Below are 22887 nucleotides of genomic sequence, written 5' to 3' on the forward strand. Positions count from 1 at the left end.
TATTAACTTAACTAAGTAATAAGTTAACTTAATAATAATAACAGATTTATCAATCTAAAAAAATGGCGACTCAAATAATACCGTTAATGAAGAAATAATAGTAAAAAATATGTTTCATAAATGATTCAAAATCAACATCAATTAGTTGTTTAATAAAATATGCGACATTGGAATTAACAGCATTGTTTAAATTTTATTTATTTTGTTACAGGTTCATTGGAAATGTGGCCTCCAATATTCGTCCTTATATTAGGTAAGTCCAACGTTAACCATAGTTTTTGGAAAGACATTCTATTAAAAAGTATGCTTAACTAAGATTAACCAAAAGTACTTTTTTTCAAATCCTTTCCTAATTTCAAGGGTCTGAATTTTAACGAATAAACTTTTATTTGTTCTACAAGTGTTGTGTGCTTAGGACATGATGTTTAGGAATTTCCGGTTAAATGTTATTGTTTCGTTAAATTACATTAAGTTTTAACTAAAATAATATAGTTCATTGTGATGTGAAGCAATAAACGTCTGATTAGTTTTTAGTAAAGTATCGGAATTTATAATATAGTGCTGTTCCCGTGCGGCTTCATCCGCATGAAATTATGAAAATTTTATTTTATTGTTTACATTTTTCAAATTATCAATTGCAAATGTTAATGATAAACCATGGCAATATTACTTCCTTGATGTTGGCAGCTTGTAGTTTATGGTCCCTTTCCCACATTGGGGTTTTATCCAATTTATTTACCTCCTAAGTTTAATAACGTGAAGATATGTTCCTCTGGTGTTGATGATGTCTATGGGCGTCGTTGACCACCTCTGTGTGCCAGCCGCTTTGCCCCTATCTCGTATAAAAAAAAATATCTAAGGAAATGTCCTCTTTCTGTTCGTCCTTTCTCCTATTGGTTAATAGGCAACGCATTTACAAATGCGGTCGTCTGTAGGCAGCGGTCGCTTCATTATTATGGCGAATTCCGGTTGCCATTTGGTCGTTCGTCACCTTATACAGACTCAGCGATGTATTGAAATATTCGTTATGTAGAATCTTATTACCTATCGTATTGTAACATCAGATAAGCGCTGTCGGAACTTGTGTCTCCGTGTTTGCGGTAACACGTACGACATAATCATATATCTTCCGCAAACGACGGCATCTCGGCTTTCTTCCGTCATATGTCCTGCTCAAAATCGACTTGAAGACATTCTGTTAGTCAAAGGTATTATGCGTTTAGTTTTACTACTAGCTTTTGCCCGTGACTTTCTGAGGAATGAAAGAAAAACTTGTTAAGTAGCCTATATCATATATTCGATATTCAGACAAAACTCTATTTTTCTATTAACTTATCCATATATCCAAACTTTTGTTTGTTTTTTTTTAATAATTTATTTACTTATTTAACTAATAAGATTTATATGGACTGGATGAACACATTTCATAGCACTATTTTAAATAACTCATAGTTTCTCGCTTGCCTCAATTTAAAAGTAGATTAAATTTCCTACACTCGTTGGAATAAATTTAATACTTTTGACTCAGTATTATCGTAGCGGAAATAAAAAAAAGAAATCGGAGAAGATTCTCCGATAGTCCGCCAAAGGCGATGTTGATCAAGTCACCCGCTGCGGGGCGCTACGAGCTGTTTGCTGTCTCCTCGAAACATTGAAGAAGTGGAAACTAGAAGCAACATTAATGTAAAAACTATTAACTACTTTGTATATTTTTCTGATTAACTTATCTCTAAAAAAATAAATCATATTATCCATTTTTATAAACGGCTGTTTATTATGAATAAAGTTAGGAAAACATTCGACTAAGAAGCTATAAGCGATACTCCTGTGTTATGTCCATACATTATTGGTAAAAAAATGTTTTTTTTTTATAACATGTATTCGTACGTTAATTTTGAAACAAGTTAGCTATTTACATATATGATTTCCTATTTTATTTTATCACAGCACTGATCAGAGTATTAAATGTCAACCGGTTACGACATCCTAAGTCACTTCCATACATTCTTGTAATGTTACTGTTACTTGAGTAAACATGGCGGCAAAGGTTGGTCGCTTTGTAGGATTCAATCAGAGCTTTGCACTGGGGACCTAAGACCAAATGGTATAAAGGGAATACAACGCTATTGCTAACTTGCTTAATTAAGTATTTAAGTCAGCCGCGGCTCTAATTAAAAACAAACACTGTATATGAATTTATTATTTGTTAATACTTGTTAATTAATATGGAATATTTCGTTTAGTACTACGTTTATTTATTAGGTGATGTTAAATATAGTTACATTATATCTTTAAAATGACCATAGATTTGATATATAGAAAAATAAACGTCTTGCTTATATGAATTTTTGGTCTGTCTGAAATTAGATCAGAACTCGTTACAGACATAAAAATTGTTTTTTTTTTTAGTTTTAATAATTTTCTTATTAATTACAGAAGAATATACAATAGACACTCTGTTAAATATAACTAGATAAATTTTAGCTTTATTATAAGGAGATATAAATGTGTATTATTTCCTTGATTTTTTTACGATAAGGTAACAAAATAAATTTACTAGTCTGTGACAAATTAGACGTCGGGGAGCACACGCGTGCCTTTTTTCCGCAAAAATTGTTCCCCTATTATTTGTTCATTTGTTTTTTCGCTTCGCATCTCGCCAGCTGGCGGCGACGCTTGAAATAACGACTAGACGAGAGCAGGCATTACATGTTTCGAAAGCCATTTAACTAATTTGCTATTTTTTCCAGTCTTTAGCGCACGCCCGGTCTGTACCTTGCTATATGTAGAATGTTTCTATAGAAATAATTGATCATCGTGGTAGAAATGTGCTAAAAATGAAATTCCACAATGTCTTTGGGATGTTAGCTAGTGAAAATAAACACTTACGTGAGTTTTAACTCTTATCATATGCGAAAGTGTTTATTGTCTAAAAAATTTTAAAATAACTTTATTATAAGTTTTTGTACATCTTGTACCTTTTACTCGAATATTTTCTATTTCTTTAAATTATTTTAACTGTTTCATTTGTATTGTAAAAGCTTTTATTTTACACATAGTAATTTATAGGTATAATAAATATGTATATAATAAATACGGTTCAATACGTTTACTTATAATTTTCAACGATCCGAACCAGACCGTCATTGATATAAAGATATTGAATACGGCAACATTTTTACCGTATTAATTTAGGCATTTTTTTTAAGTTAATATTTTATCTTACTGATAAAACCTAGATTTCAAGTTAACTGTCATCATTACACTATGAATGAAACTAAACAAATTATTCAAATTAGTAAACCAATAAAGGTTACCAAAGCTAGACCCAACACGTTTGCTTAAATCTAAGTACAATCCTTTTGCTTATTCTAATTCAATAACTTTATGCTTATAAATATAGAAATATCTGGGCCACTGTAACTTTTGAAATTCAAGTACAAGGGACGTTGGCTATTGAAACATTCGTCAGCGGACATTGTGTGAAAACGGACGTCTATTCAGGGCTTATTTACTCTCTTGGATCTAATAAATAATTTATAATTCACAGATTCTAGTGACAAATTTAGAAAGATAACATTAATCTATACTTAATACTTGTTATTATGATGAAAGATTTGTTGTTTTGTATATATTGAAATACCTCAAAACTACTGAGCCGATTTCAAAAATTTTTGCACCGTTAAAAAACTACGTTATTGCTGATTGACATAAGCTGTATTTCTTATTTTTTAATTGCACGTGAACGAAGTCGAGAGCAACAGTTAGTTACTAAATGTAAAATAATTCTTTTTCACAAATTTCAGTAGCAGCGTTCTTTTTAATTAAAGTCAGAAAACGCTTGATATAAATGAAGTGCTTAATGTCGCTTCCAGTGTCGACTACTCGTTGTAGGCGTTTATTCATCTATTACGTTCAAGTTGGTGGAACAGTGGATCCCCGCTCCCTAATGGAAAGATAATAACTGTTTACTAAACACAATATTCAGCAAAATACAGCCTTTGTTACCGGTAACTTAAATACGGTAAATAAATTCGTGTATTTCAATTGGTAATTTTATTGAAATGTAATCAACGATTGAAATGTTCAATACATTGTTTAATTACTACCATTGTTAGTGAAATTTATGAAAGAATTAATATAGCTTTATAGTTTACAATGAATAGGGCAAAATAGTACTTTTTAATACACAATTTTTATAACTACGAACTTTTTTGTCGTAATAGTTTGGGTTACGTTAGCACCTGGAAAAGTTTTAGTTTTAGTTTTAGTTTTAGTTTTAGTTTTTTGGCTATTCATCTAACAGATTAAATATAGAAAAACTTGTCAAACAAAATAAGACCCAAAAATGTTATCTTTAAACTTTAAAATTAATTATTATTGTGATGATCTAATTTATAGTTTTTTTTTTATTAAAACAATATATAAAATTTCAATATACGAATACAGAAATCTCTATTAAATTCTAGTGTATTTTAGTTAGTTAGGTTTTTTCTTTAAGAAAAAGTATTAGTAGTTTTCTGTTAATTTACTAATATTTCCTTTAACCATTCCAACTAAGCTCTAGGCTTGTGCTAGGATATGGTCACGATAGTCGAATGGCGGGATTCGAACCCTAGACCTCAATATCGGTAGACTGTACACCAAACCATTAGGCTATTGGCGCTTCTAAAAAAAAGTAAAGAAATGTTTTCATTTTCTCATTCTTAATGACTTTGTTCAATGTTATCGTCCTTTATTATGAAAAAAAATGTAAGTGTAAGAAGACGTCAGAAATGATTTCGTAACTCCTAGTCTATTACGTCGTTTGTGAAAATGAAATTTGAAATCTTTCATCGTAAAATGAAAGTCATTATGATCAATCGAATGCGAAAATTTAATGTCCTTATTTATTGAGAACTAGCTTTCGCTCACTTCTTCCCCGTGGTTTAAAACAAAAGTAAGAACTACATGTGTTCTTCCAGACCGTTCAGCCATTTAGACAGCAAACTAACAAACGTTAATCGAAACTTCAATTTATAACATTAGTAAGATTAAGATAGCTTTCATAAAAGATAATTAGATTATAGGCTACAATTTTTTTAATTCCACACGGACGAAGTTGCGAGCATAAGCAAGTAACAACCGAAAATATAACTGTCTAATATAATAAAAGCATATTGTGTGAATATTTCTCTCACGCTATCATCACGGTTATGTCTCAGGTAAATAGGTAATTCAATAAAGGTAGCACAGCGTATCGCACACAAAATTCATGTGGCAAAAATTATTGCTATATACACTTAGCTAAGTGTAACAAATGCAATTTACCCCGACATTGAGAGAATCGAATTTGTACGAGCAATAAAAATAGTTGCAAAAATTTCTATGTTACTCATATAACAGTTTTAAGACGCTCCCCAGTTATAGTGTAGAAATTACGTTTTTTATTTCGACTGTATAACGTTTCCAGTAAAAGAAAACTAATGAATGATCATAGTAACTGTGTATTTTATAAGCGAGCTATAGAAAAGTAAATCTTAATTCTATTTTAATATTTTTTTTTTAATTTAAAGGTTATGCAAGAACTGCTCAAGTTTTTCGAGCGATATGAAGTGATAAATTGCATTTTTGATCGACAAAATTCGATTTGGTTTATTCAAATATTCGATCCTACTCCACTACTCTATTGCCAATTAGAATCAGATGAAATTGTGTCAAGTATTAAATATTTCGATGGTAAAAACTTTACATATTTTGCTATATAAATTCAAATCAGTACAAATAAGTATAACCAAATAAATATGGAAAGTAATTTAATGGGATTTTGAAATTATTTTTAAATGTAACACACAAATAACACAAGGCCTACGAAAATGTGTACGAAGAATTTTTACATCAGACCCTCGTAATAAAAATGATGTACGCGTAGACAAAATATTCTTCTGTCTGTCCATTTCAAAATGAAGACTTTAATATTTAATGTTTCGGATTTAAATCCAGGCCATTATACATAGTTTCTTAAACAAAAGAATTTTTAATATCAACGCCCAACGAATGTGCCAACTGAGAGAAAGTTGGATCAAACATTTGTGCCGTGATGGCACAACTCTAAAGTGTCAGTACTGTACTCCGTATGAATAAAAGATAACTCCTGAGCACGTCGTCGAGCTTCCAACCGTTATTTTCATATCTAAATGAGCGACAGGAGGAATGGAAAAAATCCAAATTATTATTCCTCTTAGACTTTTAAGTGACAGGATCTGTCAAGCTCGCGTATTTCTCTATAGAACAATAAGTTCAAAAGTAGCTTATTTGCTTTGGCGCTACGAGAAGTACACCGTTAATGGTACACCTAAAAGCAATGGATAGATTGCTGATTAGACTAATCCATCGGAAAAATAGATGACGAGTTCATAAAGACGCTTTACCTAATATGCAAATGTCTGATTGTCTATTCACCTTTCCAATTACGAAATTTGGTAGAGTTTGTATACAGCGACTCTTTGTCTAGTCCATTTCTATATTATCAAAGTTATTCCCCCGTCCTTTGGTAAGCACATTACCTGCCCAACCTTAAACCTTTATTCATTTGAAATTGTAACTTGTAGAAAGGTTCCCCATACATTATTGATGTGCGGAATGAAAACTTTTTATACATTTCTTGGTACGTTTGATTCAGATGATTCGGGATTTTGGCTAAAAACATTTATCTTCGAACATTGTTTGAAGAGCTGATTTAGATTTTGTTTGCAATTTGGGCGGCTGTTTGTTGTAACCAGTGATTTTATTTGCTCGTCCAAATGTTTTTTTTTTCTTATAATTCCTGTTCTAGTTACCTACCATACCGGACTACACTACTCGTATATGTCTTCTGAGAACATCAGTAGCTTTATAGTTAATGACTCTGAATGGGGAGGTTGTAGGTTCGAATGTAACCGTTTTTGCCTTGAGCTATCTCATCGTACATATTTTTCAAAAGTATTTCAAAGTGTCAATATTCTTTTTTAAAATATATACTATTATAAAGAGGAAAGATTTGTATTTTTGTATGTATTGAAATAACTCAATAACTACTGGGCCGATTTTAAAAATTCTCTCACCGTTAGAAAGGTAATTTAACTGTGAATAACATTGGAGTAACATTGAATAACTACATTTTTGAATTTCACGCGGGCGAAGTCGCTTGCACCAGCTAGTATGTAATACAATGTTAACTTAAAAAAATGTTTCCTTGTTAAGCATTATTAGTAGATATTGTACTCGAAACGTATTCTTAATGGCAAAATGTGAGCATTGTTGCCGGCTCTATAAACTACAAGCGAACCGTAAATTTAACTCGAAACATACATTGCAATACCATTTCTCAAGACTGAATAAAAATACAATGAATATATTTCTTCTCGTGTTTGTTCCGCATATGTTTTATTGTTCTGTAGAACTGTTTAAATATAATGTTATTTAAATCTAAAGAGAATTTTGAATACACAAATGTAACAAGAAGAGCTGTGACGTCACATATTGTTTCCCAATTATAGTTTGTCTAAATAAGATAGATTAGTTTGACAATTTAGTAGGGATGGATTGTGTAAAAGCAGGCATGAATATTTTCGATTTTTATTATCATAAAAATTGGAATCGATAGATTCATAGTTATAACTTATGAATTAAAAAACATCACACTGTTTTCCAAAATTAATAATGACCTGCAGAACCATTACAAATAATGAGAGTAAATAAATATTTATTATTACTACAGCCATACGTAATCGAATTAGATTTCGCTAGTATTACTGTCATCGATAAATTCTCTACACTATATCCAATACTATGATTATCCTCTAAATTAGTTAATAGAAAATAATAGTTTTAGTTAAGTTCGATAAATTTTATTTAAACCGAATATTGATAGTTCATAATTGTTCTCTATGCGTGTGTGTTTCGTCTCTACGATACCTGTCTATTAAGTACGGCATTTGCCTTCATACAAATTGAATTCGATACTTCATATGCGTTATTTATCAAACTAATCTATCTTATTTAGACAAACTATAGATCGGAATGTTAATATTTTAATTACTCATGCCATTAAGTGTATTCACGCTACAATAACCGGAGATACGCTAAATAACTTCTGCGGTATGGATTTATATTAAAAAAAAAAACAATATCTGGTATAATGGTTTAGCAATGGAACAGGTTGAATACAATGTGAAGCGCATTAGAAAAAAACAATGGTTACCGTTGCACTCATTGTAAATGGAAATAGTTTTTTTAAACAAGTACAGTTTTTTATAAAGTAGTAAGATTTCTTGTTTGAGATTAAAATGTAAAATTGTTTTATGAAATTGATTTTAATAAAATGTAATCGATTTTCATGAAACCGCTAAAGTGAATACCGGGAAACGAATAATCGGAAGTCCTTTCTTCCAGTCGGCGTGATGTAAACAGATGACCACGGGTTCAAAAGTCTCGTTAACGCGGGGGCGAGGGGATGGAAACAAAAGATGCTCGTTTCCTCCACTGTTCCGAAGCAGAGGTCGCCGCGGGGCCGGGGTGGGACGGCAGAGGAGGGGTCGCGGCGCTACAATGGAGGCATTGTTTGTGCCCGGTGACAGGAAAAACTCCGACCTCCGCGTGTTTCTGTGAATTTTTTATTCCTTTCTTTTCTTTCTGCACTTTTTTGTACCGAGGTAAGCTCCTTTGACTGCGTCGTTCGAATCAAACTCGTTTGTTGGGACCGAGTCATTTCTTTCGTGTTATTAGTGAGCACAACAATAGGTGTCGGAGGAATGAATTTAATATTGCAATAAGGAACTTTCTCTTTAGTTACTGCCACACTGAGACATTATACAATCACTTAGTTGTACCCTAAGCAACTGTTTATGTGAATACAACAGTTATTGTTTAGTTGTATAGGTATGTTTAGAAAGCTATTTGTACGAGGTGGCAGATTCTTAGCTCCCGGCAACACAGCGGGCAAACCAAACGACAGTATATCCGGCCGACTCCCCCACCTCCATCACCGCCTGACCTTTTCCGGTCCCGGTCGCCTCACGATTCCTTATTTACCCGTTTTTCCTTATCAAACCGTGCCATTCGCATCGCATTACCGGATTCCACTAGAAATTGAGTATATCTGATACTGGATGTAAACACGTGATTGGGGAGGTTTTTGTTTCGTGAGATATTACTCTTTTCAATTTTCTAAGTCAGTGAACCGATTTGATTACTGACCCAGTTTGCCGTATTACTGTTGTAATTTAGCATTATATCAAAAGGTAAATTATCAACACTGTTAAGGCGATGAAGGTAATGTAAGAAAGAAAATCATCCTATTTTATACACGTTAGATTTTACCTTCATATAGAATCGTTACAGGGAACAAGATTTAAATAGAACAACAATTAAAGAGTTAATTTAATTATTCTTATGTCATATTGGAATAAAATGTTTTGGACTAGCTTTTGCTCGCGACTTAGTTCGCGTGGAATTAATTTAAAAAAAAATATTTTAAATTAATTGAAAAAGCAATAGTAAGTAGCTTCTAGCTTCTTCCAGACTATGTTCTACTTCTATGCCAAGTTTCATCCAGATTCTCTTAGCTGTTTAAGCTACAAACTCTAACAAACATCCATCCATCCATCCACCCATCCAAACTCTCACATTTATAATATTAGAATGAAGTATGATTAATATTTAAGGAAAAAAAGTATCACGAGATAAGGTCAGTGTCAGTTGAAAGAGTTAAAAGGGGTTTTATCGACAATAAAGACATGTTACCCCTTTTTTGTAAGGACGCTATAATCAGAATGATAGTCATTTCTTTAAGGTTTGAATGAACGATGAATGACGAAAGCTTTGTAATTGTTAGCATTTAAACATTTTAGATATGTTTTTTTCATTTATGGGTAAGACTAAATTCTTTTAATTTTCGTTTAGTAGTCGGCCTGTTCGTGTCTGGAATAAAAAGATACTTCATTTTTATATTTGTCGTATTACGATAATTATAGAAATTAGGTACTAGATTAATATTTCTGTAAATAAAATCACATTATCATTTAAATTTATTTTATTATTTAGCATTATTACACAACATTTCTTATTGGGAAAATTATATTTTAGAGATTTCATGCTATTTTCGGTTATCGGAAACCAATGAAAGAAATCAAAGAAAAGGGCTCGATGTGCCGTGTAATGGAAAATAACGACGACCTCTGGTAGATGAAAGTAAATATTTTTTTATACAAATATGAAAGCATTTTAATCGAAGAGACTAAAAAAATAAACATCATATATTTTCTGTTACATTTTAAGTGTGAAATACATGTTCATATTTTCGCTGTATTAAACTCTTATTAAAAATCTTTTCCGAACTTACGAGTATGCATAACTAACCAACTACACAGCGCTACTAATTTGCATGTAAAAGAGTGTATTACATAGTCATGGCAGAATTCCGACACACGTCGCGTCGGCAGCCTGTTTTAAAATCAGCGCCGACTTACTCCTGACTCTTGACCTCATCTCTTAACCTCGTTTCCACTGCATATGGAAGTCCCTCTTTCCTAAAATGCATGCGGACTGCGAAAATGTTTAAATGTAATTGACTCCATACTAATTTATATAAAATCTTCGAGTGTTGTCATTCAAGCTGAAAAAAATTGTTGGTAATTCAAAGATGGTACTTAAAAAGCAACCAACTGAGTGCAGTACATATCATACTAAAATTATACATGCGAAAGTTTAGATGGATGTTTGTTAGAGTTAGTTTTTTTTAAATTCCACGCGGACGGAGTCGCGGGCAAAAGCTAGTTATTAAATAATTAGCTTTTGCCCGCGAATACGTCAGCGTGAAATTAAAAAAAAAACAAAAGTAATAAGACCAAATCATTTAAACTCTCGCATTTATACTCGTCAGAAGAAAGATTAAAGTTATAAAAAAATTGCGTGAACTTTGTAGTTAAAACTTACAAACTACAGCAGCGTAACAATGTTTCTATGTTTGTCAGGTAAATATTAAGCGCAATAAACGTAGAACAATTTCAATTTGTCTTTCAAAACTGCATACGTGTGTGTAAATATTGCAGGACAAAAATGCGCCACTAGAGGTCGCCCGTACAGCGTAGCGAGTAGCGACACAGTTTGCAGCACTTCCCGCCGAGTGGAAACACTTAAAACTCGGTTATTATATTCACTGATACTTTAAGGTCTTGCCATTTTAACGCAAAGCATTTTACAAATTGTTCACTAAGTTGGGCTTAAGTGTTTATTATTAATTAATTTCTTTAATTTTAAACCAATTAAATAAAATTATACATGTGTTTATGTTTTTTTTTTAAATTTCGCTTTCGCTTCGCCAAATATACATTATTGCAGAAAATTCTCATCTAGTTTAATTTGAAATTTCGCAGTACTAACGTTGTATCCGTCGCTGTCATTTGAGGCTTTACGCTAAGCTAAGGCTCGGTTGATTTACCGACGTGCAGTCTCATTTATTTGGCTCATAGATTACAAAACACTCGGGTAAAGGTTTCAAATCAATATCAAACGTGTGCACGACAGATTTACGGATTTCCACCGTTGAAACAAATTTGTCCAAAACGCACTTGTTACTTTGTACAAACTTTTGTACAAAAACGTCAGTCATCCTTTAAATTATGTGAAAACACACAATGGACATTTTCGAGACATGTAGTAGGGGCTTTCTTGTGTATTTCGGATTTGGTCAACATGAAATAAAGCATGAACATTGTTAACACTGTTATATTCAACAAATATGTTTTCGTATTAGCTTCATTTGTCTTGAAATTTTGACGGCATAAATATGCTACTTCCGTATGAAATGTCCATGTGGCATGTCTGAATTAGGTGACTAGAAAGTATCTGATATAACTAATATAAAAATCGACTCTGCGCATAAATCTTGATTAAGAATTTTGTACCTTTATTACTCGTAACATTTTTGTTATTTTCTTTTACTGAATAGAAACTTGATTTTTTTATCAAAGTTGTTAAGAAAATAAAAGGTATAACGCTAACCTCGATTCAAGACAATAAGCGAAGTGGCACTTGTTCCGTTTTCTCGTTCCCGCCGGTGCAATTGTTCTGCATTACGCCAATTATCGCTGAAAATAAAGAAATTAAACTTTACAATGTTTGCGAGCGAGGGTAAAAAGTTCACGAGCTTGTTCAACGATCGCTTTTATCGGAATATAGGACGACCTAGTGTTTACGCGTTATCGGTGTATGCTGAAAATGTTTACCCAGATTTTACTGTGTGTTTTAACACGTAAAATGCTACTATTCCCACGTATCAAAGTGTACATAAGACAGTTTAGTGGCACTAAAAGTGTTAACCTAAACCCCCTATAAACTAATTACTACGTAACTGCTTTAAAAAAATAACAGTCATGTAATCATAAAATAATTTCTCATCAATATTGTTTGTTAAAATTAATATATAATGGTTAATTTTCATTTTGTCTCTCACCAAAAATGTATCACTTTATAAGGAAAGTCCTTGGCTACTTAAAAACAGGAATCCTAGTTAAGTCGTCAAGGCAACACTGATTTATGTAATTAACATTAGTGAGCAATAAAGACATTCTTATTGCAAAGATATTCTTATTTAAATGCTAAATAAATCTTCATTTGTGAATGCAGAGAAAATCGCCAGTAATTTTGTGTTACTGTACGTCCCATACAACTAAAGTCACTTTCACACATGAGTAAGAAATATGTTGAGGAGGTACCGCATCCCGGGCAGACTGTATATCCGGCGGATGTAGCGCCCCCTGCCGGCTGCGGCTCGCACCCCCGGCCCACTCGCCACCCTCACTCCGATTTCCAATGGATTTCGTCGTTCGTTTTTTCGCTCGTTGTCCCCGCTCATGTGGAATACATATTTGTACATATTTATATGCATATATTCGACACAACAATGTTTTTAAAACAACAGTGGTACAAGAATTGGCAGGGCATTGTTAATATACGTGTGCGGATGTATGGTAGTAAAAAAACACAGAAATATAAAGTACTAGATGTTGCCCGCGACGTCAAACGCGCGAAATTAAAAAAATATATGTATCCTATGTTACTAACAGATTACTTTGATAATGGTAAAAGAATTTTTGACATCGGCCCTATAGTTTTTACGTGAATCGAAAACATACAAAAATCCAAAAATCCAAATTTTTCCTCTTTATAATATTAAGTACAGATAAGTATAGATTCAGATACCGGGATATGTTATACTACAAGATAATTAGCATGTTGAAATATAGTTGTCGCGTTAAATGGCCTAATAGCCAAGAAAACCTTACCAGCAATTAACTTGCAACCTCAAAGAAAAACAATGTCACTACAAAAAAAGTAAGCAAAGGAACGATGAATATGTCGTAAAATACATTCCTTAAACGAGAAAACTTTGACATAACTTGAGGCCGGAAATCGATTTCTGTATTCGTCCATTACTATATGGAAAATAGAAAAAGGACGCTCTCAACGAACTCTTTGCGACTGTAAACACGTTGACATGGGGGACGAAATACATATTTGTATTGATCAAAAAATTTTACATAAGCAAATATTTAAATAACACAATTTTATAAGAAACTAGCTGTTCCCGTGCGATTTCATCCGTATGGAATTATCAAAATATTATTTTATTGTTTACATTTGTCAAATTACAAATGTCAAAATGACATCACATGATGACAACTTTGCTTCCTTGATGTTGGCAGCAACTTATAGTCTCTTTCCCACATTAGGGTTTTTATCCAAAATATTTACCCCCTAAGTTTAATGTCCTCAAAATATGTAGCCTAAAGCGTGACACTAATGTAGGCATTTTTATTAAAAAAAATTATTGTTTAAAAATATGCTGTAATTGCTGACATCTTAGACAACAAAGAAGTGTGTGTTTACGCTTTATTATTATTTTACTATTGTATAGATTAGTTGCACTGAATAAGAGGTTTTCAATTTATATTTGTAGACTCGCTTTGAGAATGGATTCTGAAGAAGTACGTAAAAGCGACGATGCGTATGTTACTGTTTTTTTGTTATCAGTTCTTTTTATTATACATTTTTATTAATTTCCTTACGTTCATAAAATGAGTACCTCAGCATTTTAATTTACCATAATCTAACATTAATAGAATCATATCTTTAGTTCTTTCTATTCATTTGATCAGATTCTTATCGAAAAAAACCCGGTGTTCTGTAATTAAAGTCAGAATTCAATGCAAAGGGATTTCATTGGTATCCTTACGTGCCTCTGTATAGAGGATTTTCGCATCCAATACGGATTTATTGCGAGTCAAGCGGAGATACGAACGATAAGCTCGAAAAGAAATTCCCCTACGTAATGAACTGTGCACAGATTTCTCTATTTTTACGAATGTCTGCATCCTGCTTTGAATTGTACGTGCTTTGTACAATGTACGAAATGAATCAGTAAAATCCTAGAGATTCCTGATATTTAAGGGTTTTTTTCTTTTAACAATGGTACCAGTACTCTGTCATGAGCAGTCTAAGTATTCGAAACTCTACTGCGCGGTAATTCCAAATTCAAAAAGTTGCAGTTGTGTATCGGAATTGGTTTCATACAAATGAGTACTGCAAAGTGCTGCTGTCTATGGCTTACGTCGGTATCCCTTTTAAGCATTTTTTATTAAATTATTTCCGGTAGTTATCAAAGAATCGATGATAAAATGCCTGTAGGTAATGTAAGATACATTTGTACATCATACTCCATATTCTTTGACATTTGGTGCAGTACGAACTCTTTTGTTAAATGCTTCAAGCATTAGTGGAATGAATGTCAGTTGTGGTCCAGCGCCTAAAATACTCGATTGACCTATTAACATTTTATTAATTCGTCCCAATTACTCAATAGTGCTAACATATTTCGATTTCCGATAATCGGCGTTAATGAAATAGTTAATTACGAGATTGTATTCCGTAGAAAGTCAGTACGGCGTTATACATCACTTGTGTGTGGATTTGCATCCGGAATATTCTGCGTACAAGCGCTGCTGGAATGCATATTAACAAAAGCCAATATAGACTTGTTTGATCGAACCTCGCATATTTGTATGTTACTGAGTTTATTGCTTAATGCAAAAATTCTTTTATTACATTATGAAATTAGTATATTAGATGAAGTTTGAGAGTAGCCCCAGTGGTTGAGAAAATAATGAGTAAAAGGTTAGAGTGGTATGAGCATGTTATGAGAAAGGATGAATCGCATGTAACAAGACGGACGTTAGTTATGAATATGGAGGGGTACATCGGTAGAGGTAGACCTAGAAAGAGATGGATGGATTGCGTAAAATGACATGATCATGAAGGGAGTGATGACTGAGATGACAGAGGATAGAGTTATTTGGAGGACGCGAGGAGAACCCGGTGCGCCACGCCTACGGGAGTTGGATAAGGCAGGGGGAGATGATGATGATACGTAATCTTTGACACAAACTTTTATTGCCACTAACTTACTCTGATCTTACCATTTGTTAAAATACCAGCGCAAGACTAAGCTAGTAAAAGTATTATCAATGCACCAGAGGATAAATGAAACTTAACAAGTAATGATATATTCATATTTATAGCACATAAATTAGAAGCAATCTATAGTTAGCGTTTGTGTAGCTATTGAATATTGTCTTTATATCACGTTTACAAAGCAATACAAAGCCGCTTCAATCCATCAATCTACCGCCAATCTGCGTAAATCTTTACATCTCGCAGTGACGAGCTCCCGTAGAGACTACAAACTTATCAATCTTCCAAAGTTAAAAACTTATTAAAAAATTATCAAATGTAAAGTTGTTAAAATGACAATGCTGACTTTATGAAATATTATCTTTTGGAATGACAAACAATAGTGAATAAATCGTATAGATGTTAGAAAATACTTTCAGAAGTTCCTTTTGATGTCAACAATTTGGTTAAAGAGTTATAAATGAAATCGGAAAGTAAATTCAACAATCGTTCATGTTCTCATACTATTGCAGCTAAAAATGAAATACCATAATTTCCAGCTTCGTCGTTCGCACCATACTATTCAAGTTATACTTTGATAGTGAATAGACGTGCATATATTGCAAAAACTATTTGGACACATAGAGCACTCTAACATATTTCAACTTTAGTCAGGAATGTTCATAACTGAAGCAGAAAAGGGAGAATGCCTTAACATTTTTATCTCTACGCGACTGTTTAGTTTTTTGCGACACACAATGACAACGAACAAGTACTGGCGCAAAACAAAAAGAGTAAGCGGGGGCGAAAAAAAAAGAATCGTGTTAGTTTCAATTTGCTGGTGCAAAAAGTCGACACAGTGCGGGTAGTACGTAGTTAAAAGGATGCACACACAGGCGTGTAACTCGAGGTTCTCATCTCATGCCCACGTCAATAATTGGAGCGGTTGTTCATGTGTTTTTTTTGTTTCTGCAGCAGTGCTCCCGGCGGGGCGGCATTGTTCCCGGCAGGGGGCGCCCCCCGCGACCGCCACGTTGCCCAGCCCCCACTCTCCACTCCACGTAAAACGGTTCGTATTTTTCATTGTTGCTTTAAAGCCTTATAGGTTTTGCTTTATTTATGCCCTTTATACCTCTTCGTGGGAGATAAATGCCCGGAAGCCGATGTTCTGTTTTTGTCGCAGCGTAATGGTTTTGCGTTCCTGAAAGTTTGTAGACATTTCGAATGTGCGTAATCAATCGATCGGAGTTTTATTATGTGTTTACATAACAACAAAAGATTTGAACATTTTGTAGTTAATTCGGAAGGAAAACTTAACTATGGACAACACTTCATTCTACAATAACGTCTACAAAAGGTCTACGCCGTAGATGATTACATAGACTACAAGATAAGATCAAGTCAATCACTCTTATTTGTAATATATATGTCTTAAAGAGTTATTTTATCAAGATATTCCAACACAAAGATATCCATTTACAAGACGTGTAAAAACAATTTGGGAAAAGCGTTAACGGTAAACGAATATGTCTACACCAGGCCATCACACCTTACATTAATACGCCGCATTAGATAATAACCTATATTGTGTAAGCAATAAGGTATAAAATGGTATCACACTATACATAATGCGTTTCATATTTATAGGATTATCCTACGTCTGTATTCGTTGATGGATTCTTGACAGTTTATGAGGAATTTCATTTGATATGAAATATACAGTGAATTCTTTATGAAAATTACATTCGACTATTTGTAACATTTTCATTACATTGTTTGGAAAAGCAATGGTTACATTGGTGTTTTCATGTAGTTCCTCGCCTGTCAACTTTTTAGACATGCATAATTCAGAGGCTAGTATCTGCTGCTTAATTTTTTAAATGATAGCATATTTTTGTTAATTTATTAACACTTTTGTACCATTCCAACTAAGCGCAAAGCTTGGATTTTTTGTATAACAATAGTCAATAGCGGGATTCAAATCCTCGACGACGTGATTGGATATCCTTGCTCTTAACTATTGGTCACTAAGGGAGACATTTCTCAAATATTTAAAGACTGTGAGTGCGGCATTTAGTATTTTCAAAAAAGTTGAAATCGTTGACTAGCAAAATTAGTCTTATTGAACAATTTTTTTTTTATGTAATTACAATCTCGATCGAAATTAAATACTGTTCTTATCACAATACAAAGCAACCAAAATAGTAAATTCCATATTGAGTTTATCGGAATTAATATCAATTGGAACGAAATCCCCATTCGTACTGTCGCGAAAACAAGTTGCTGTTTGAATTTATTGCAAATTGAATATGTAAGTGAAAATCGATGCTCCGAAAACGATTAATCATTTAAAATACAAACATTCACTATACGTTTTCCTGTTTATGTGCATTACAAGCTTTCGCCCGTGACTCTGTCTGCATGTTATTAACAAAAACAAAAGTAAATAGCCTATATGTTCTTCCAGATTATCCTCTACATCTATACCAAGTTTTATCAAAATTCGCTCGTTTATGCTACAAACTCTTATAAACCTCCATCCATCCATCTAAACTTTCGCATTTATAATATTACTAGCTTTCGCCCGCGACTCCGTTCGCGTGGGATTAAAAAAAACAAAAGCGAGTAGTTTTTGTGTTCTTCCAGACTATCCTCTGCATCCATACCAAATTTCATCGAAATCCGTTTAGCTGTTTAGGCTACAAACTCTAACAAACATCCATCCATCCATCAAAACTTTCGCATTTATAATATTAGTATGATTATGATTGCAATTCATTTTTCTGTGTGTGTTACGCTAGTTTGTATAGTTTTGGAAAATACATATCCTCGCTCGGATCATAATGGCTCGATAATACGGTTAATTCAGCTGCTATTTACGGATAAACATAGATAAGGTTGCTTGGAACATACGCGTCGAAATGTGACGCGTGGCTCGATACAACGCGCGTTGAGTAAATACGCTAACACAACGTACGTCGAGTAAATGCAGCTCTACATTGTGTAAACGTTGCTCGAATGGGATGCAAATTTCATTTTTGTTTGCCGTTTGTTTTATTACGTTCATAATATAGTATAGTACTTTATACACGGCATTTTATGTGTTTTATTTAGATTAATTAATTGTAAACTGGTTATTTGATTCACGGAAAGCGGAGTGTAGGTCGAGGGACGTCCTGGCTCAAAAACCTACGCCAGTAGTTTGGAAAGAGCACCCGTTTTTTAGAGCCACGGTGTCAAGAATACAAGTTTCCCAAATGATCACTGAACTTTGAAAGCATTTTAAAAAGTTAACTAACTTTTGTTTCAAATTTTAGTCAATAAATCCGTAAATGTTATGGTAACCAGGTTTTCAAATATATTTTCGATTTCTTATAGAATATTTAAACCAATAACTTTTTGTGTTGTACAATTATATTGCATAAGTAAAGATTTTTTAATAATGGCAAACTTTGTAATACGTTCATCTAATACGCTTAAGAAAATTAAATTGAATTTATACAATTATTAAAGGCTTACATATTGATTTAATCAGTATATTTATTGTTTAGACGTTTACAAATACAGCTAAAATACACAAATCGTACCTTTGACCAATTTAATGTTTGTATGTCGCAAACTATTGATGATGTTTGTTTAAACATGCTTCGTATTCCTCATTGTTACGTTAATTTTAATTACACTGAATTTTATAGTATTAACTATACTTATATGAGTAAATACCGTTGTCATTCATTCTTCTATTTTGGACAACGTTTAAATTAAAACTTTTAGAAGACATTCTGGTGAATCTTAAATGTACTAGTTCTATATTTATCTGTACCATTTTAAAAGGAATCTGATCAATGAGATTTGTATTATAGGAAAACTGCCCTTTCCTTATATTACAAAAATCTACTTTTATCCAATATATTTTTCTAGACCAACACTGTGCATTCTGTTCCTGACAGATGAAACAAAATTTACAACGTATTTATTCTCACTAGATTTAAAAACTTTAAATGAAACTTTATATTGGAAACTCGGAACGAATCAGTATCGTCTTTAGTAAACGTGTATAGAATTTTAACATAACCGCAGCTAGAGCAGCGAGAGGGTTATTATAAAAATATTTGCGGCGGTGTGTGATATATCGGTGTAAGTTAGCGATCACACGCCCTCTACCATCTATCATCGAGTCCGACACAAAAGCTTCCAATATCTTTGGTGTACATTTTTGATGCCGGGAGCTCAGCCACAACATACGTTAAAAAGATTCGGTAAAAAATACATTTTTCAAATTTCGACAACAGCGAGCCTGTCTAGGTATTGGTATAAAGGTTACTTTATGATTGTAATTTAGTGAACTATTTTTGATAAATAAATACTATGCTAGTTTTAGATGGTTTTAACATACATATGATTTTAAATTCAGATTTAATTGATTGGAAAGTAACATCATCATCATCCACTTGCCCTTATCCCTTATGGAGGGTCGGCACAGTATGTGCTGCTCTTCCATACATCTCTATCAGCCGTCATATCTGAATTCACTCCTTTCTTAAGCATATCCTCTTTCACACAATCCATCCATACTTTCTTCGGTCTTCCTCTTCCTTTGTAGCCATCCACATTCAATCTTAACACTTTCTGGTTTATGAAAAGTACTGTTTGTTGGAAAGAAACGCCTTCTGTTATATAATCACAATAGATGTTATAGAAATTGGAACAATTCTATACCGTTTTATATAAAAATTTAATGTTTGGTAAGATTTTGTTTCATTTTTTTTTAAATATGTTATTAACAATAAGTTAGTAATAAGTAAATGTGTTGCTGTACGTGGTCGTTTAGTATGTCGTATTCAGCGGTGTATACAGCCTCGTTAAAATAAGCAATAAAGCTCAAGCTAGTAAGTGCTCATAAATATAAGGCGGAAGAATGAATATTAGTTATTAATGACTAAGTTAATTACTTAGTGCATGGTATTCTACGTCATATTAAGTTAGATGTATTAAGTGTCTTCTTATAACTTGGTGATAAATATCCGTTTAAACTTGACTTCAATTAATTCGTAGTTTTTTTTAAGCGTGCCTGAGGCAAAACATCGAATATGATCGAATCGAATGTTTGATATGTTTTAGTTGAATAAATAAAAAATGGAATATTTTTATTATAGTACGAGCTGTCGCCAGCAAACTAGTTTAGCGCAAATTTGGACCACCCGTTACTCCATTTAAACAGCGCAGAATTAAAAAAAGTAGTCTATAATATACCCGTCTGTATCAGTTACCCTTCAGTGAAAGTCACATCGAAATCGGCCCAGCTGTTTCGGTGGTTACGCGGAACAAACACGGTTTGCGGACGGACAGACAAAATTTTTTTAAATGCAATTTTCGTTATTAGCAACGCAAATACATCTTCTTCCCGATATGTGGAATTTTTCTTTTGATATTACAGACACTCCAATATTATATATGTATATAGATACAAAAATAAATTAAAAAAATGGAACGTTTATACTATTGGAATAATCAGAAATAAAAGTTTATACTTGCATTCCGATGTTTCAACACACTTTTACACTAATTTGCACAAACTCAGTTTCAGAATTTTCAGTCATTTATCCCCGTGTCGTAGTTTTGCGAATTCAGCAAGCGAATTCATTGTATGTAAAATAATGCAATCCTGAAAATGAAAGCTCGTAACGTTTGCATCTTTGTATCATTTTATATTTCCGCACACACTTTGGTAGGTTTTATTATAATAATATAAAATGGAACTTCTACTCGACGGAATGGAATAAATTTGCTATGTTACATTTTATTCTCTTTACTCGTATACCTTTATGTATTTTTGTTATTAAGCTAACCAAGAATAAAAATTATAGGGGACGCTTCAATCGGCTTCTCTATTACATCACTTTCTAATGTACGAGTAGTTCCATATTTTTCCGCAATATGGCGTGGGTTACATCAGACTAATACTATGGAAATTTACATAAAAGTTTATATCACGCTTTATTTCATCTTTTTGTCTAAAGAATTAAAATATAATGTAATAAATGCGAGTCATTTTAATTCTAAATATTGGTTCGCTTTTTATCCCCCCTTTTTCATTTAATTTAGATTACTTTTAATGATTTTTTTTGTCAAATATTTCTAAACAATGTCTTCTTTAATTTTTTAAAATATACGGTAAAATAAGGTTCAATATCTATAAAATGTTCGCTTGAGTGCGAACAATGTCTTTATGGGACAGGGTGGTTACATCAAGGAGTTTGCTTGAGTATGGTTTGCTAAAAGCGTGTCACTACAGCCCCATTGTCTGATGTATTGTATGTTAAGTGTACTCGAGCCTTTTTTCTTAAAGTAACACTTTGATAGGGACTGAATTGTGGAGCTATCGATTTATGATACCCTGGTATATTATGTTTTAAACATAAGAACAGAAAGATTTACATAAAAAAATGTCTGTTTCGTCTTATACATATAGTTAATAGCGGGCGATACTCTTTGACTAAACTATCGCACATTTGTTGTGCGATTGTCGATTGTTTCGCAGGCCATTCAACAGTTTATTTGCATAACTAAAAATCGAATAGTGTGCGTACCTCTATAAGCTCATAGGAATCACAGCGCGACTGTACTATTGTGCGATAGTTTGGTCAAATGTGTGCGAAAGCTCTAAATAACACATTCTAAGTGTTTTATTCATTCTTATATAAAAATCAGTCTTTTATTTTTTGAATGCCATATTATCATACTGTAACAAATATTTATCTCAGTAAAGATTTACGAATACCACAAATGAAAAGGTTTCCGAACGATTACAGCAAAGCCGCAATAAAATTAGGTTTTCGATTTTAAATTGGATAGCAGCAACGATTTACCTCATTAATGTTGTTAATTTCAAAATTAACTGATTACGCTGTACATACGATCTTACTTTTAATTAAAAATCCAATTCCCTGCAAATATATTGGTTTTTGCTTCCTATTGAATCCGTATTACGTTTTTGTTTTATTTCTTTCGTTCTTTCGTTGATTCTTTTGGAATTAACGGGTAGTCTGTTTGTTTAAATTCTCAAGTTTTCATGTTAAATTTACCTAGTATTAACATATAGACAATTACTATAGTTATGTGTAAAAAATATCTAAATGAATTATTTTTTTACAGGTGTCTTTGGTTGGATGATAACTTCAGTAAAAGAAATTTTGACGACTCCAGTAAGTATAACTTTTTAAAGAATTATGTTAATTAGACAATATTCATTGCAAGTATACTCGTATTGTATTTGTCGGTAAATTTTTAGTAATAATAAAAGCAGACAACTCAAAAAACATTTAGAAACGTCGCACATTGGGCTGAATCAAGTTGCTCCATAGACAACTTTATCTGATGTTTGAAATGTCTCTTTTTTTTGCTTGAATGTGCTTTGTA

General features: G+C 32.7%; 1 protein-coding gene across 1 annotated transcript in view; it reads left to right on the top strand.

The window, feature by feature from the left end:
- The first annotated feature begins 232 nt into the window (after nt 1-232).
- LOC106100912 (Down syndrome cell adhesion molecule-like protein Dscam2) overlaps nt 233-22887 on the top strand; it is a 49660-nt gene continuing 27005 nt past the window's right edge. Inside the window, exons 1-3 of the mRNA XM_013279976.1 lie at nt 233-253; nt 16444-16537; nt 22624-22673. The gene's annotated coding sequence lies outside the window, so the exon portion shown is untranslated. The remainder of the gene's footprint in view (nt 254-16443; nt 16538-22623; nt 22674-22887) is intronic.

Source organism: Papilio polytes, unplaced genomic scaffold (assembly GCF_000836215.1).
Source record: "Papilio polytes unplaced genomic scaffold, Ppol_1.0 DF824024.1, whole genome shotgun sequence".
NCBI classification, from domain to species: domain Eukaryota; kingdom Metazoa; phylum Arthropoda; class Insecta; order Lepidoptera; family Papilionidae; genus Papilio; species Papilio polytes.